This window comes from Schistocerca americana, chromosome 4 (genome assembly GCF_021461395.2).
Source record: "Schistocerca americana isolate TAMUIC-IGC-003095 chromosome 4, iqSchAmer2.1, whole genome shotgun sequence".
Classification (NCBI taxonomy): Eukaryota; Metazoa; Arthropoda; class Insecta; order Orthoptera; family Acrididae; genus Schistocerca; species Schistocerca americana.
Genome location: NC_060122.1, coordinates 770,100,151 through 770,115,468, shown reverse-complemented (window position 1 = coordinate 770,115,468; position 15,318 = coordinate 770,100,151).

Here is a 15,318-nt window from a genome sequence, read left to right as displayed (position 1 = left end):
ATATAAACAAATACGTAATCAGTGCTGTTTGTTGCATTGTAAAATGTTACTTACATCCGGAGATATTCTAACCTAAAGTTGACGCTTAAGTACCACTCCTCCGCTGTTCGATCGTGTGTATCGGAGAGCACCGAATTACGTAGGGATCCAAAGGGAACGGTGATGGAACTGAGGTACAGAAGAGACTGGAACAGCACATTACGTCCACATGCTAACACCTTTTTGTTGGTCATCTTCACTGACGCACATGTACATTATTATGAGGGGTGAGGTACACGTACACACGTGGTTTCCGTTTTCAGTTACGTAGTGGAATAGAGTGTGTCCCGACATGTCAGGCCAGTAGATGTTCAATGTGGTGGCCATCATTTGGTGCACACAATTGCAATCTCTGGCGTAATGAATGTCTTACACGCCGCAGTACATCTGGTGTAATATCGCCGCAGGCTGCCACAATACGTTGTTTCTTATCCTCTGGGGTTGTAGGCACATCACGGTACATATTCTCCTTTAACGTACCCCACAGAAAGAAGTCCAGAGGTGTAATAGCAGGAGAACGGGCTGGCCAATTTATGCGTCCTCCACGTCCTATGAAGCGCCCGTCGAACATCCTGTCAAGGGTCAGCCTAGTGTTAATTGCGGAATGTGCAGGTGCGCTATCATGCTGATACCACATACGTCGACGCGTTTCCAGTGGGACATTTTCGAGCAACGTTGGCAGATCATTCTGTAGAAACGCGATGTATGTTGCAGCTGTTTGGGCCCCTGCAATGAAGTGAGGACCAATGAGGTGGTCGCCAATGATTCCGCACCATACATTTACAGTCCACGGTCGCTGTCGCTCTACCTGTCTGAGCCAGCGAGGATTGTCCACGGACCAGTAATGCATGTTCTGTAGATTCACTGCCCCGTGGTTTGTGAAACCCGCTTCATCAGTAAACAGGTAGAACTGCAACGCATTCTCTGTTAATGCCCATTGACAGAATTGCACTCGATGATTGAAGTCATCACCATGTAATTGCTGATGTAGCGACACATGAAACGGGTGAAAGCGGTGACGATGCAGTATGCGCATGACACTACTTTGACTCAGTCCTCCGGCTCTCGCAATGTCCCGTGTACTCATGTGTGGGTTCATGGCAACAGCAGCTAACACACCAACTGCACCCGCTTCTCCTGTGACGGGCCTGTTACGGACCCGTTTGCGTGCTACGGCCATACCTGTTGCATGCAGTTGGCGGTAGATGTTTTGCAATGTGCGGCACGTTGGATGCTCTCCGTACGGGTACTGTTCTGCATACACCCTGCATGCTTCAGCTGCATTTCGTCGACACTCGCCATAGATGAGTATCATCTCCGCCTTTTCAGAGTTCGAATACACCATGGTCACAGTTCCTACAACACTACACTATCACAGACGTCTGGTAACACGGTGTACTACAGTTAGTCTGCGTGCGGAGACGAATGCAGAATAACAATAGCAGCAAGCGCTACATGCGGACACTGCGACAGCTAGACCAAACCACAACAGTGCACTACAGCCACACTCGTAAACACGGTAGTCGTCGTAAACATGTCCCTGCAGATGCTGCTCGCCGACTGTGGCCCGTGTTTGTTACAACACGCAACTGAACGTCGAAGATTTCAAGCGTCAACTTTAGGTTACAATATCTCCGGATGTAATTAACATTTTACATTGCAACAAACGTATTTGTTTATATGTTCAGATGTGCTAACAAAACTAACGTGGTTCCATTTAAAAAAACGTATGTTTGTGTTAAAAAACATACTTCCGTGCATTTTTGTATGGTTTGTATTAAACAACTACACTAGCCCCTCTCCTCACATTCGGTCTGTGGAATCGGTTCGTCAGTATTTGATGTGGTTTACGAAATATATCCAGCGGTAGCGTTAGGTGACTCGTATATGCCAAATGAACGAATGTATTAAACCAAACAATGAGAGTAACAAAGAATGATTCTTTATCAGTTGTTATAGCCTCATTGACATTTTCAAAGTTTACGGAGTATTAGAATTATAGCTTTTTGCCGACTATAAGTGCGTAGTGGACGCAAGAAAAGAGTGAGTAGAGAGAGCGTAGTTAAATAACACCTCGGCCTAAGAATATAGGATTAACCTGAATTGGAGTTCCAGTGTCTTACCATCTAACCACTGTATCGCGTCGCTCAGGGGCCGATTAAAGAATAACCACAAAGCCTTTGTAGCATTTGTTAACCGAAAGACAACCCTAGATCTTGTAAGATAGAATCAGATGCTCATAAATTTCGAGAAAGAGAAGGTCATGTCAAGAAGGTTGTATGTGAAGGTAGCACTTTATCGACACTGTTTTGTAATCCGTTCTTCGAAGAAATAAAGGGAGAAACGAAAGAAAATTTTGTGAGAGGGATGAAGGGACTGGATGGACATCCGGGATGGATAATGTAACTTGGGTTGCCTGTATTAAAGTGCGCGAAATATTTTCTGGGATAGTCTTATGTACTTTGACCACTCCGCTGAGGGGTCAGAGGCGGAATAGATGCTTATGATGAAGTCTATTCAAATGAAGTTATATAATTTCACACGAACAGTGCATACTTCGATAAAAATATTTTATATTTATAAGCCATTGCCGTGATCATGAGGAATAGACAGAGAAGATGTACGTCTGGAGCAGGGAATCGTATGGAAGTGACACGCCCACCACAAAATATCCGGTGAAGGTGCTAGAGGAAGCATTAGACATATCGTACTGCGTAAGAAATTGGATAGACAAACTACGACAGAGATGAAGAACATGTGAGGAAAGACTGTGGAAGACACTTGCCAGAAGAAAGGAGTGGACTGGTGGGACATGAACTGCAGAAACCGGGAATAGCTAACTTGGCGTTGGTAGGAGCAGTAGAGGGTAAAAAGTAGGGACGGAAAAATATTAGAATATGAAAAACAGACCACAGAGGAAGATGTGTGTGGTACACACAAACACGTGAGACACCGTAAAACCATTCAAAAGAAGAATAAAACAATTCAATGTAACACAAAAGTATCTTAAAATCTCAATACCCAATATATCTAAATACTTACTCAGGTTCTCTGCCGAGAACGGCAGAGCGTACTTAGAACTATTTCGATCCATAACTTTGCCACTTAAATTTCCTAATAAAACTAGGATTGTATAGATATCAAACTGCCTCCAGACACGCCATTAAACCTGTTGCCGTAATACACAGGAAGTATAAACTTGTCAGTCAGAACATTATGACCACTAAACTATTATCGACATAAAACCGTCCAGGCGATACCATCTGTTACGATTGATGTCATCAGTTGTTACGGTGACAGGTGGCCAATGCTAAATAGAAACATACATTGCAGGTTTGGCAGTGAAGTCAGTAAGGAGCTGGCTGCATCGTCGGTACCTGCAACGAGTGAAATAATTAGTAGTCGTTGGTAAAGAATAATATATATATAACACTTAACTTGTACTACAGGCTTCTTCATATGCTGCATATACAGGGTGTCCCAGCTATCTTGTCCACCCAAAATATCTCTGGAACAATAACAGCTATTGGAAAACGACTTTCACCGGTATCAATGTAGGGCTGGGGCCCATGAATGTACATATTCGGAAACATTCTAAAACGAAAGCATATGTGTTTTTTAACACAAACTTATGTTTTTTTTAATGGACCTCCTATATTTTTTCTTCAGCAATCCATAGCATGACAAAGCACATACACAATGGCGTTGATTGCATCGCAATATTCCCATTACATCCCGAGATATTGAGACGCGAAGTTGACGCTTGATACACCCGACATGCGCTGCGAGCGCACGTCCTGAGGCTCAGGCGTGAACCCCATGCTGTCCGTAATCGCGATGTGACTGAAATGCGTAATCACACTTCCATACATATCAAGAGGGACACTTACTTGTCAATCACATCGCGATTACGGGCAGCATGGGGTTCACGCCTGAGCCTCAGGACGTGCGCTAGCAGCGCATGTCGGGTGTTTCAAGCGTCAACTTCGCGTCTCAATATCTCGGGATGTAATGGGAATATTGCGATGCAATCAACGCCATTGTGTATGTGCTTTGTCATGCTATGGATTGCTGAAGAAAAAAATCTGGAGGTCCATTTAAAAAAAAAACATAAGTTTGTGTTGAAAAACACATATGCTTTCGTTTTAGAATGTTTCCGAATATGTACATTCATGGGCCCCAGCCCTACATTGATACCGGTGAAAGTCGTTTTCCAATAGCTGTTATTGTTCCAGAGATATTTTGGGTGGACAAGATAGCTGGGATACCCTGTATATAATTACAAACATATCTAGAGAGGCATTACTTAAGCCATACTTGGCTAAGCGCCTTGTTGGAGGTCGCTTCTTATCAGCTGATGGCTATGCTACATTCCTAGTTGACGTCCCGAGCAAGAGTGGACGAGAACTCGCTAGATACTTGTCACAAGCCGCGGAGCGGCGCTAGTCTCAACTCGCGGGTCCAGCGATACTAGTACGGACCGCGGTCGATATCTGCAACCACTAACAAGTATGGTATCGAACGTTGATACTACACCATCGTCACCGGGCGGTGAATGACTGCTAGTCAGACACACGCACGGTGCATGTAGTACCAGTGAGCGTGCTGTCCGTGTGTAGAATGGGGAAGGCGCGCGATCTGAGTTTGACTGAGGGCAGATTGTGATATCCCGGAAGCTCGAACGAGCTTTTCGGAAGCTGCATGACTTGTCGGGTGTTCAAGGAGTGCTTTGGTCGGTGTCTCAAACACTTGGCGGAACCAAAGTGAAACCATGTCCAGACGTCGTGGGGTCGGGCGGCCAACCTCATTACAGATGTCGGACGTCGTTGGTTGGGCAGACTGGTGAAACAGGTGGCGAACTGTGGCGGAACTAACATCAGACTTTAATGTTGGGCAAATTACACGTGTGTCTGAGCACGCAGTGCACCGAACACTCCTAACGATGAGCTTCCGCAGCCGAAGACCCAAGATTGTGCCAGTATTAACACCACGATATCTGCAACTAAGGCTAAAATTGGCACGTGTCCATCGGCACTGCACGTTGGCACAGTGGCAGAGCGATTCATGGTCTGATGAATCCCAATACCTTCTTCATCATGCCGATGGGAGGGTGCGAATCCATCGTCTTGCAAGGGAAAAGCTCCTTGACATCTGTATTGCAGGACGGAGACAAGCTCGCAGCGGCTCTGGGTAACATACACCTGGGCATTGGTTGGTTCAGTGGAGCTAGTGCAAGGCACCATGACGGCCATGAAGTATCGTACACTGGTTGTAGACTACATACACCCCTTCATGACGACCACATTTCTCGACGGCAGTGGCATTTTTCGACAAGATAATGCACTACTTCACAAGGCCAAGAATGTGATGGAATGTTCTGGATGATCAGTGTATTTTATGGTCTGTCAGAAATTTTATTTCAGAGGCCTTAAGTGTCAGGTTCTGTTTTCTAACTTAACCATTTCAAAGATGTTATGCATGAATACTGATGGTCTATGAAAAGAAAATATCTAAACTACGAAAGATAATAATTTATAATTTTAAATAGACCGAGATGTTGCATTTTGAAGCAACGACGGTAAGTGATGTATGATTACGTAGGGGAAGTGGTGGCAATATGAAACACTTTCTCTTATAAAGTAAAATACTGAATTTGAAATGTGGCTGTTCCATCAAAAAATGTCACCTTTGTTAGTTACATACCTACTACAAAGGAAAAATGAAAATTTCAATAATTAAAATAGATTTTTGACTTACTGTAAATTATAAGCATCGCACTTGAGAAGTGGGATGGTAATATGAAAAAATATTTCCCCTTCACATTTTTCTAACGAAATTATTAAATTATATACCGATCTCAAAAGGAAGACGATCGCAAAATTCACTGTATGTCTGTAGTTGTTTCTGTAAGTTATGAACCACAATTGCAACTTACAGTTTAATATTCTTCATAAACAAAGGTCACAAATAAACGCTTCAGTCTCACACCCTCTGTATAACACATGAGCCATTCCCCGACGTATGGCACACAGAACCTAACGTTCTCAACATTCTGACTTTTAAATTGTCTCACCACAAAATGGGGTTTGTTTGTTCAATGAAGTGATGGAGTGAGCTTAGATTACCAAGGTGAATGTGACGACAGTATTGAGATGGCAAACATCCAGGCTCCAGCAAAATGAAAGCTTCATTCTTAAATGCTTTAAATGGTATTTATATTCCTTAGTTTATCATTGGTTTTAATTAAATGGACAGCCACCTTTTGACTCTTTCGGACTTGCAGCGGCTTGTTGCCTATGCTACATCATATTGGACAAGAAGCCAAATTAAAATAAATGTTGTCTTATCATTCATTTATCATCGCTTTTGAATTAATGTTATGTGCAGGCAGCATACTACTCAGTTTAAATCAATTTCATGACTGTAGCTTATTGTTCAGAACAACTCAAATTTATTATTGTATAACACTACATAGTTATACCATCAGGAAATGGATAAATGTTGTCCTGGTCACCAGAACTCAGTCAATTGATTCCATCCTTTTATCATAATGGGACCTACTTCACGTACCATACTTTGAAACGTAAATGCTGTTTGTTGGTATTTATACTGTGTATTGGTATTAATATGATCACAGTAGTTTTTCTGATAAGTATAAATACCATTTTTACGTTCATAACTCGGTAGGCTTGTGATATCAGTAAAACAAGTTAGTAATAGTATGAATAGTTACCGTTGACCTCTAAAGCACTCGACTTCAGAGCCGATTTTGTGTTCAGATGGCATTTGCCAGCTGTACGTTTATTCTTCTGAAAGATTCTCATATAAATAAGTAATTAAAATTCACAGTCGAGTTTCCTTCATTATAAATTACAGAATTCATACTGAAGTCGTTTGTCAGCATATTTACAGCTAATTCTCGTCCTCATCATACATGTAAGGAAGCAGATTGTCTTGAATTCAGTTTCTAGTTGTGTGTAATTTTATTAATTATGTGCTGTGAAATGCTTCTTGTAATTAAAAATGAAGATTGCAGTTAATACTGCTTCAAAAATTATCTCTAAAATGTTAGCCGCTAAGATAGCAAATTATTTCCTCTGATGGTGCACATGTGGGATGGTTATTGAAAATACGTAACATGAAGAAAACAGTTTAAGCAGATACCTGAATCCAATACGCTTTTGGTCGCGATCAGTCTGACAGTCGTGAATTTTTTTTTAAATCTATAGGACTGACTTTGTGGAGGTGGCATGGTTCCATTGGAGATGAAGTTCTGGGTGATCGTTTAGAGAACTGCTGGGAAATGGCTACAGAAGAGTACTCGAAAGATTCCGAATTTGGAGGAGACTCCGATGCAGATGATGCAGCTACTATTCCTACTGTTTTTGAACAGATGGTAGTCTGGGTAACACAGTGTTAAGAGAACCAGTGGGTGAAACGCACAAATGCAGCAGATTGGGTAGACCGTCTGTGCTTGAAGAAGCATGTATACTGACTGATATTAAAGTGGCTGAAACGTGGAGTTATAAGAATAGTGCAAGGTTGGTTGTGATCCCCATCCTTTGGGAAAAATCAGCTTCCTTCCCAACGTTGCTAATTTCCTGCAAAATTGTTTAAAGTTTTCCAGTATGAGTTTTGTGCTCCTGATTCATTAATATGAATATTTACCACCCAAAAACTCATGGTGGCCCTAGAAATACATGAGAGATTGAACAGTTCAGTTTATTATTATTCCCAAAGACTATATGCTAATATTTATTTTATTGTTATGATGGATAAAACGTTTCGCCAACTAAAGCGTAACATATGCAATTTTCACCATCTTGTTGATAATTACGTACAGTTTTCTGCACAATGGGGAGTCAAGGTTGTTTTAGTAATTTTTACAGTGTTTGAGATTGGAGTTTTTGGTAAAAATCCTGCAACTGGATAGCGCAGCGCGGGTGTGGGAAGGAGATAGATACGAGGTCATCGTTTAGCCTGTGCGGCAGTATCAAGGAGCGGTGAAAAATCAAAATCCATTTGGTCGGTCGATAACAATTGGGAGTGGCCCTTCTAACAATCTCATCACGCATAACTGCTACTCGACGATGACGTTGACATTAATATCACATCCTGTGACTATCGTAGGCAGAGCGTATCACTTTCTTGGACAAATGACCGCATTTGGCGTTTGTGAAGAAAATAGCCAGAGCTATTATCAGTAATTACTCGTCTATAACGTTTTTCTGCCTAGTATTTGGAGATGAATATATGTTAAGAAAGTAAATCCACAATTTTGATCAATAATGTTTTATCAGAATTAAACGTTATGTCAAGCAATGTGCAGGTCAATACGTAGAACATTCTACAACAGTACTTCTTACGCCCAGTCAATTGCACTGCGGATCCTCGTAGGGTTCACCAGGCTATGAGTTTTGTTTTGACAAGAGAGAAGTGAAATTAATATCGCTGAACAAACAATGCAGACTGTTTGTTCCAGACAAAATGAATCAGTTTTTGCAGGGTTCTAATATTCTCGGCGTTTCATCCACTTTTCCGTCAGCGGTCAGACTTTAATTAAAATAACACTGTAAATATTTGAAATAATGCAGTCACATATTATTTGTTGACACTCTGCCAGTAAATTTAGCTTTAAAAAGAGGCAGAAAATGCTGATTTCTGTCTCAGCGATTTATCTTATTCCCATATTCAGCTGAAGTCATCTGATAGCAAGTAGTGCAACTGGGAAAACTTACTTTCTAAATAAAATTTAGATAACTCCAATTAAATATCGTAATTCTGGTTGTCGTAAACGCTGGTTAGCCTGCTCCATGAGTCTTACAACAGAAGACAGTTGTTGCGTTTAGTAAGCAACCAATGAGTAACCACGTTCTCAGCCTTAAGTTTGCCATTGTAACTTGCACTATGGTAGGAAACATTTCAGATAATGTCTACATGTATAGAATCCGTAAATCCATTTCCTCAGGGCTCTTTTCCCGTCTGCTGTATACTGATGATGTGTATAATAAACTCTGACAAGAGCCATGTGGGCTCACACCCATTTTATTCCTGTTATCCATGATGATCGTTTGCCGTATTACCGGAACAACCACTTTATAATTGTTTCAAGCCGAATTTGCAGTTGTGGTGATTTACAAAAAGTATATGCAGTGAATGGTGAGAACGTAGTCGTTAAAAAAATTATAACGTGTTGTTTTGTAGTGAACTCTAAAGCTATCAACTTTGCTATCCCATGACATGGAGTTTACGAATGAGATCACCCCACTCTGTGAGCCAATAAATTAATAACTAATACGATAGTACAGTGAAATCAAATAGAAGAAGATTATGAGATTAAAGGATTGATATGAGAATGGGACAGAGTAATTAGAGGACTAAAATATAAAATGTTTGCTTTTATTATAGCACCTTTTACTCAAACTGCAAATCTGGGGGGCATTTGACTGAGCAGGTACACGACTCGATTATTTAGGGGAAGAAGGGCGGAGAAATGAATAACCTCACTATTCTTCCTAAACACTTGTCGTATGTTGAAGCCTGCTGCAGGTGCTGAGTAGGTACTGTTCCTCACCTCATGGTTGTGAGGCACGCATCGGCAGCTCTCCCCGGTGGCGCGACTTCTCGCCGAAGCCCCGCTCACGTCTCCACGTTGACTGCTCCCCGTGGGTTGTGTAGCCGAAGAAGCGATATCACGGACCCGTGAGCCGGGAGTCTGGCATAGTCGAGTGCTTCATTTCCAAGCACTAGACCGTAAGAGGTCGTCCATTTAACATGAAAAAACAAAACGAAGTAGTCACAGAGTGATATGAACATATGAATGGAAGTAAGAATCAGATGTGGTGCTACAGAAGAATGTTAAAATTTATGTAGACAAAGGCATGCAGGGAGGACGTTCTCAGCAGAGCCGGAGAGGAAAGGAATATATGGAAAACAGTGACAAGAAGAAGTGACGGGATGCTAAGACGTCATGGAATAACTTACACAGTATAGAGGGAGCTGCAGAAGGTAAAAACTGCAGAGGAAGACAGAGATCGCAATACATCCAGCAAATAATTAAGGACGTAGGCTGCAGTTGCTACTCTGAGATGAAGAGGTAGGCACAGGAGGGAAATTCGTGGAACAGTGGTGGATTCGTAGATTTATTTCTGGAGGAGGCCGAGTTGATACTATAACACATACAAAATGTTACATCATCTTATTATAAACTTATTATTGAACAATATGAAACACGTAACTTTGGAACACTCCGTTGTCTCAGGGATGTCGTGTATATTTGTAACTCTCAGTGAACACAAACATATTACTTGATACAGTACTACAGTTTTCTATAAACTTTTCTGCATAGTCTGTCTAGTACAACTCTCGCACTAGTGACTGCAGAGAGATGATGCTGTCGTCGTTGGAGATGTCTGCAGACTCGATTGAGAGGCACTCCGCCCTGTCGTAAGCAAGCACGCTAAAATGACTGCGCATGAAACGCTTGAGGGCGTGGCTGTGCCGAAATCGCACATTCGTCATTGTGTTTGACAGTGACTGTGCTTGATCGAGTTCTGTCGCGTGGCACCAACCTTTCCTTGGGATCTCGTTCTGCGGACGACACCACAGAACGTCCGAGTCCTCTTGCTTTCGCAATGTCTCAGGTATTATCTCTTCACTTCCCATGACTCTCCTTATTACACAGACTTCTCCAAGTTTTTCTCGTCTCGTTGTTGGCACTGACAGACTATACTTGAATGCTACACAATGACTGACCGCGGCTTCGTGTGCCCCTTCACCCCCCTCCCCCCCCCCCCCCCCCCCCGTGCAAGGTAGAAATTTTCTGTCTTTTCTGAGCTGGCGTCTTCCTCACCACATGTTCACTGTCGAAACTGTTCCCAGCGTTGGTAAACAATCAATCCAGCACGTTGTTCCGATGTTTTTCCAAATTCCTTAGTTACTTTGAAAGCAGCGGTACAACACTTATTTCTAAAGGTAGTATCTGCGTCAGGCCTGTACAGTCTCATGTTTGTACTTGTCTAAGAATTTGCTGGCGTTAGTGATTTGTAAGCAACCTTCTTACTGCCAAGTAAACATTTACTTAAGCAGCAGGCTGATTCCTCATCCACATTTCCATAATTCCACCCGCCTCTCTGTGTGGATTCCTGGCACTTTGTGTCTACGCTCCATCTGACAGCCTGAAGGGCTCCATGAGTTATAGGCACTGTTCTCGTTTTTTAAGGCTGACCTGAACTGCTGCACCAAGCCATCTATTGCACATGCTTCCATGTGTGCGTTCTTCACGCTTTCTGTCTACGCTCTACCTTAGCGCCTGCAGCAATCCACCAATTATCAGCATCTTTCTCACTGTCCTGCAGAATCTTTTCAAGATGTCTATCCCTAGCAAAGCCGAGGGCACCAGTACGGTTGCAGGATACCACCAAGTCCGCATCTCTAGAGGACGCTGTTTAAGGTCGACTCCTTCCTGGGCCTCTGGCGCCGGGAGCTGGCGAAAATTTACCAGCAGAGGTATTACAACGTGGATCTCGTAACCAGCAGCGTAAAATGTTTATTTACCGCAAAGCATAAATGAACTTCATGTTGTATGCTTCGCATAACCATCAGAACTCTATCTGTCTCTATTTATCTCATGTACAGGTGAAGAAAGAGAAGAAGTCTCTAACTGAAGTCGATTGTAGCAAACACCCCCAATCTTAATAAACTATGTCATAATGTAATGGAGATAGTTGTAAACAGACTTGTATATTACGAAACACCTACTTGAGTATCAAGAAGCTTCTCTTTTCGTTTCGATTTTTGTAAGAACGCAAAAGAACCACTCTGAGTGTGGAAACTCTTTTTGTTCTTCTGTACAATTGAAGAACATTCTGTACCGATCACCTCAGCTGTTTGGTACCTTAGGAATTCACACACATTTGAACATTTTTTAAACAGATTTCGTCTTTCAGTTTCAGAGTATTTCCATGATTCTTTTGTGAAAAGGTTTAACCTTAGCGTCAACAAGTATTATATCACTGTACACTCCCTTCAAGCGCTTTCGGGTACCGTTAAAAAGTTATCGTTCTGTTTATAAAAATCACACGTTCCTCAGTACCTCAATCGATACGCTTTAACACATACCAAAGTACAGGTCCCTTAGCGTACTATTATTTACCGGAAACCTCCTTTTGATACCTGGAACCGTTCATGAAATAAAAGTGGTGTTAAATGTTACTTATCTCATCCCTTAGCCCACTATCATTTGCCAAAAACCTTCTTTCGATACCTGGAACCGCTCACGAAGCACAGGGTATTCAAATGTAGCCCGACTGAGTAGATATGATTGGACGTCGGTGTTTGCGCGTAACCACACCCAGTGATGCGCACACTACGTGTCCGCCAGCCACGTGATCCAGACCGATTCCCTGGAGCACATTTACACCATCTTCCCGCCTGACAGTTGTTAGCAGTGATCAGTATGCTATTACTTTGTGTGGGCAACCCTCAAGTCTAAGGTGTATTGCAGTAACCCCCGTAATCTTCTACAACTGCAGCAGAACATTTCGGATGAGACTGCAGCAATTCCAGCAGTCTAGCTTCAAACCACCTTCAGCAAACTTACTGAATAGGGCCCACAAGTTACAATAGATGAATGTTGGTCAATTCCAACATCTGCTACGGTCAAATTACTATCGTATTTCTTTTCTTCTGCTGTGTTTCTTTGTACCTTGGGACTGTGTTCTCCGGGCTACTTTTATTTCGCCTACCCTGTAAAAGGATTGTTACGTCGTCGACAGTGTGCTCTCTGGCTCTGCCTCATGCCTTACGCTTCAGCCTTGCCGACCCCGGTGAATGGCATCGCTTGACAAGGCGCCGCAAGATCGCAGCGAAACCTCTTCCGGTCGTGCGGTCTGCCCGGGGATCGTTCGCTGATCACTTTGAATGCCAGTGCAGTTTCATGAACTGCGTGCTGTGTGGAAGCATGTCTGGCTGACTGCGTTTAGTTTGTATAGTTACTAGGTCTGGCTATGTAGCTTTGTTTCCTTACCCCTTGGCCACATGGAGTAAAAATTTCGTGTCAGAATTGAGAAGCACCCATAAGCCTTGCTCATACTGTGGCATCAAGCAGTCAGCCTTGAAGATGAGTGGTCTGCCAAGCGAGTCGATTTATTCTTATCTGTAGAGCAACATCAATGACTGATTATCAGCTCTAGTACCCACAATTAAGCTACAAATTATTCTCCTGTTTGAATATTACGCAACGGAAACGGATAATGCACATCTGACTATTGGGAATTTACACAACTCTGATTGTTCACTACGCTCTGGCAATACCAACTTTTTCTTTCTTACCCAACGGCTTTCATCAACACGCGGCCATCGCACTGAATATGAATGGCGCACATAGTATAAATTCTGGTTATCATGACTGCACACCATTCGAATAACAAAGCCACCAATCTTTCTCTTTTCACTATCTTTTTTATTCCAATAAATTCTATTATGATGCAAAGATCACCTAAACACACCACTACATTTTATACAACAATTACACATGAGAAACTCAGCCCAGTGGGCATGGCTTTAAATTGGTGATTCCCTATCTTATGGTCTCGTAATTATCTAACGCTACAGTGCACTTTCTGGGTAGGATGGTGGATCTTTTGCTATATCTCACACTTCGACTCTTACACCCATCATCATGAAAAGTTACTCCAGACCGAGCGGTACAAAACGGAACATGCATAACCCACTGCCTCTGAACATATCTTGCTACACTCCCATGCAAACCAAACCTACTTATATTACATGAAATACATCACATTGGCTACATAGAATACATCACAAGGAATAGTCTCAACGTCAGAATTACTTCACTTTCAGCTTTCCCACTTCAGTTAGTATTTATCCCAGTTTCACACGACACTGCCCCACTTCGTAACTTTTCATTCATACTACGAACTCTGGAGGATATATGCACGTCTTCTTGTGCAATGCAAGCCAAGTGGCGTTGCTGGATCGACGGCTGACTCACCTTGCTGTGTATTAGAGTTTGAATCTAGCGTCACACGGAAATATAACACTCAAAGTAATATTAAGATCATATTCGTCACACACGCGAGTCCTCAACTGATACCTTGGACGAGTACTTCTCTTTATCCTTTGTCTCATACACAGATTGAGACTAACACAGTACTCACCACGTGGAAATGCTTGTCTCTAATTTCAAGTCCTGCACACGCCATTACTTAAATATTTCCAACTTATAGTACACATACCAGTAGTTCAGCTTAACACTCGGAAGTATTTCAACTTAGTACTAGCATATCAAGTATTTCAACTTAGTACTAGCACTCGCAAGTATTTCAACTTATTGCTATATGTGGTTTCATTGTGACCGTTGGTCACTTCCGAAGATTACTACGATCCCCTTAATATTACCTGCCTATCATTTAATTCTCCCCCCAAAAGTTCCTGAAATAGAGAAATAATTATTCCAAACTACTCTTAAGTATTTCACATGCATACCATCTCTCCACTCTTGTCTTTACGGAGCACACCTAAGACAGGTCTCACCAACACAAGATCCAGCGCCAGAGTGCTGAAACGTGGCCATTCTTCAGGTCATCTCGCACCTCCGCCGAGGTGGGGGAGCACCATGCTACCGTATTGGTCAGCCACATTTCAGGTGCTCAAAGCTCAGGTAAATTTCATCTCTTTGGTTCCACAAACGGTGACCAAAGTACCGTCTCAAAGATGATCATATATTGCACATTCACTATCTGCGGTTAGCAGACGACCATACATTCATTCAATTCACAGACCTCATCAAATTGGATGTAGGGATTTATTTTGTGGGAATGCACATGTGATCAATTAAATAAATAAATATATTTCCTTCTTTCCTACACTGGTATCCGGATTCGGTGTATTAAGTGAAATTGAGTTATATTACAAAAAAATATGTTGTTCCGACAAGAATAATGAAGACTGTTGGACCTATTTTCAAAGTCGGGTGGTACTGTACCCTTTCAGAATTTACAGAGAAGCGACCCTGCAGCTGGAGTTGACGTTAAGAAGCGATGCAAAATACTTATACCAACCAACTTAGCAGTAATTAGCATTATGAGGCTTGTACTTTAGAAGCGGAATTGATGGGAAGTTCAGAGTAACAGCCACGATTCGCTGGGCTCCATCTGATGATTCTGAATTGCTTATGAAACAGCTACGCACATTATTAAAGCTTTTAACTCATAGAGTGATGCAACGTAACATTAAGTGGAATTTTAACTTGTAAGT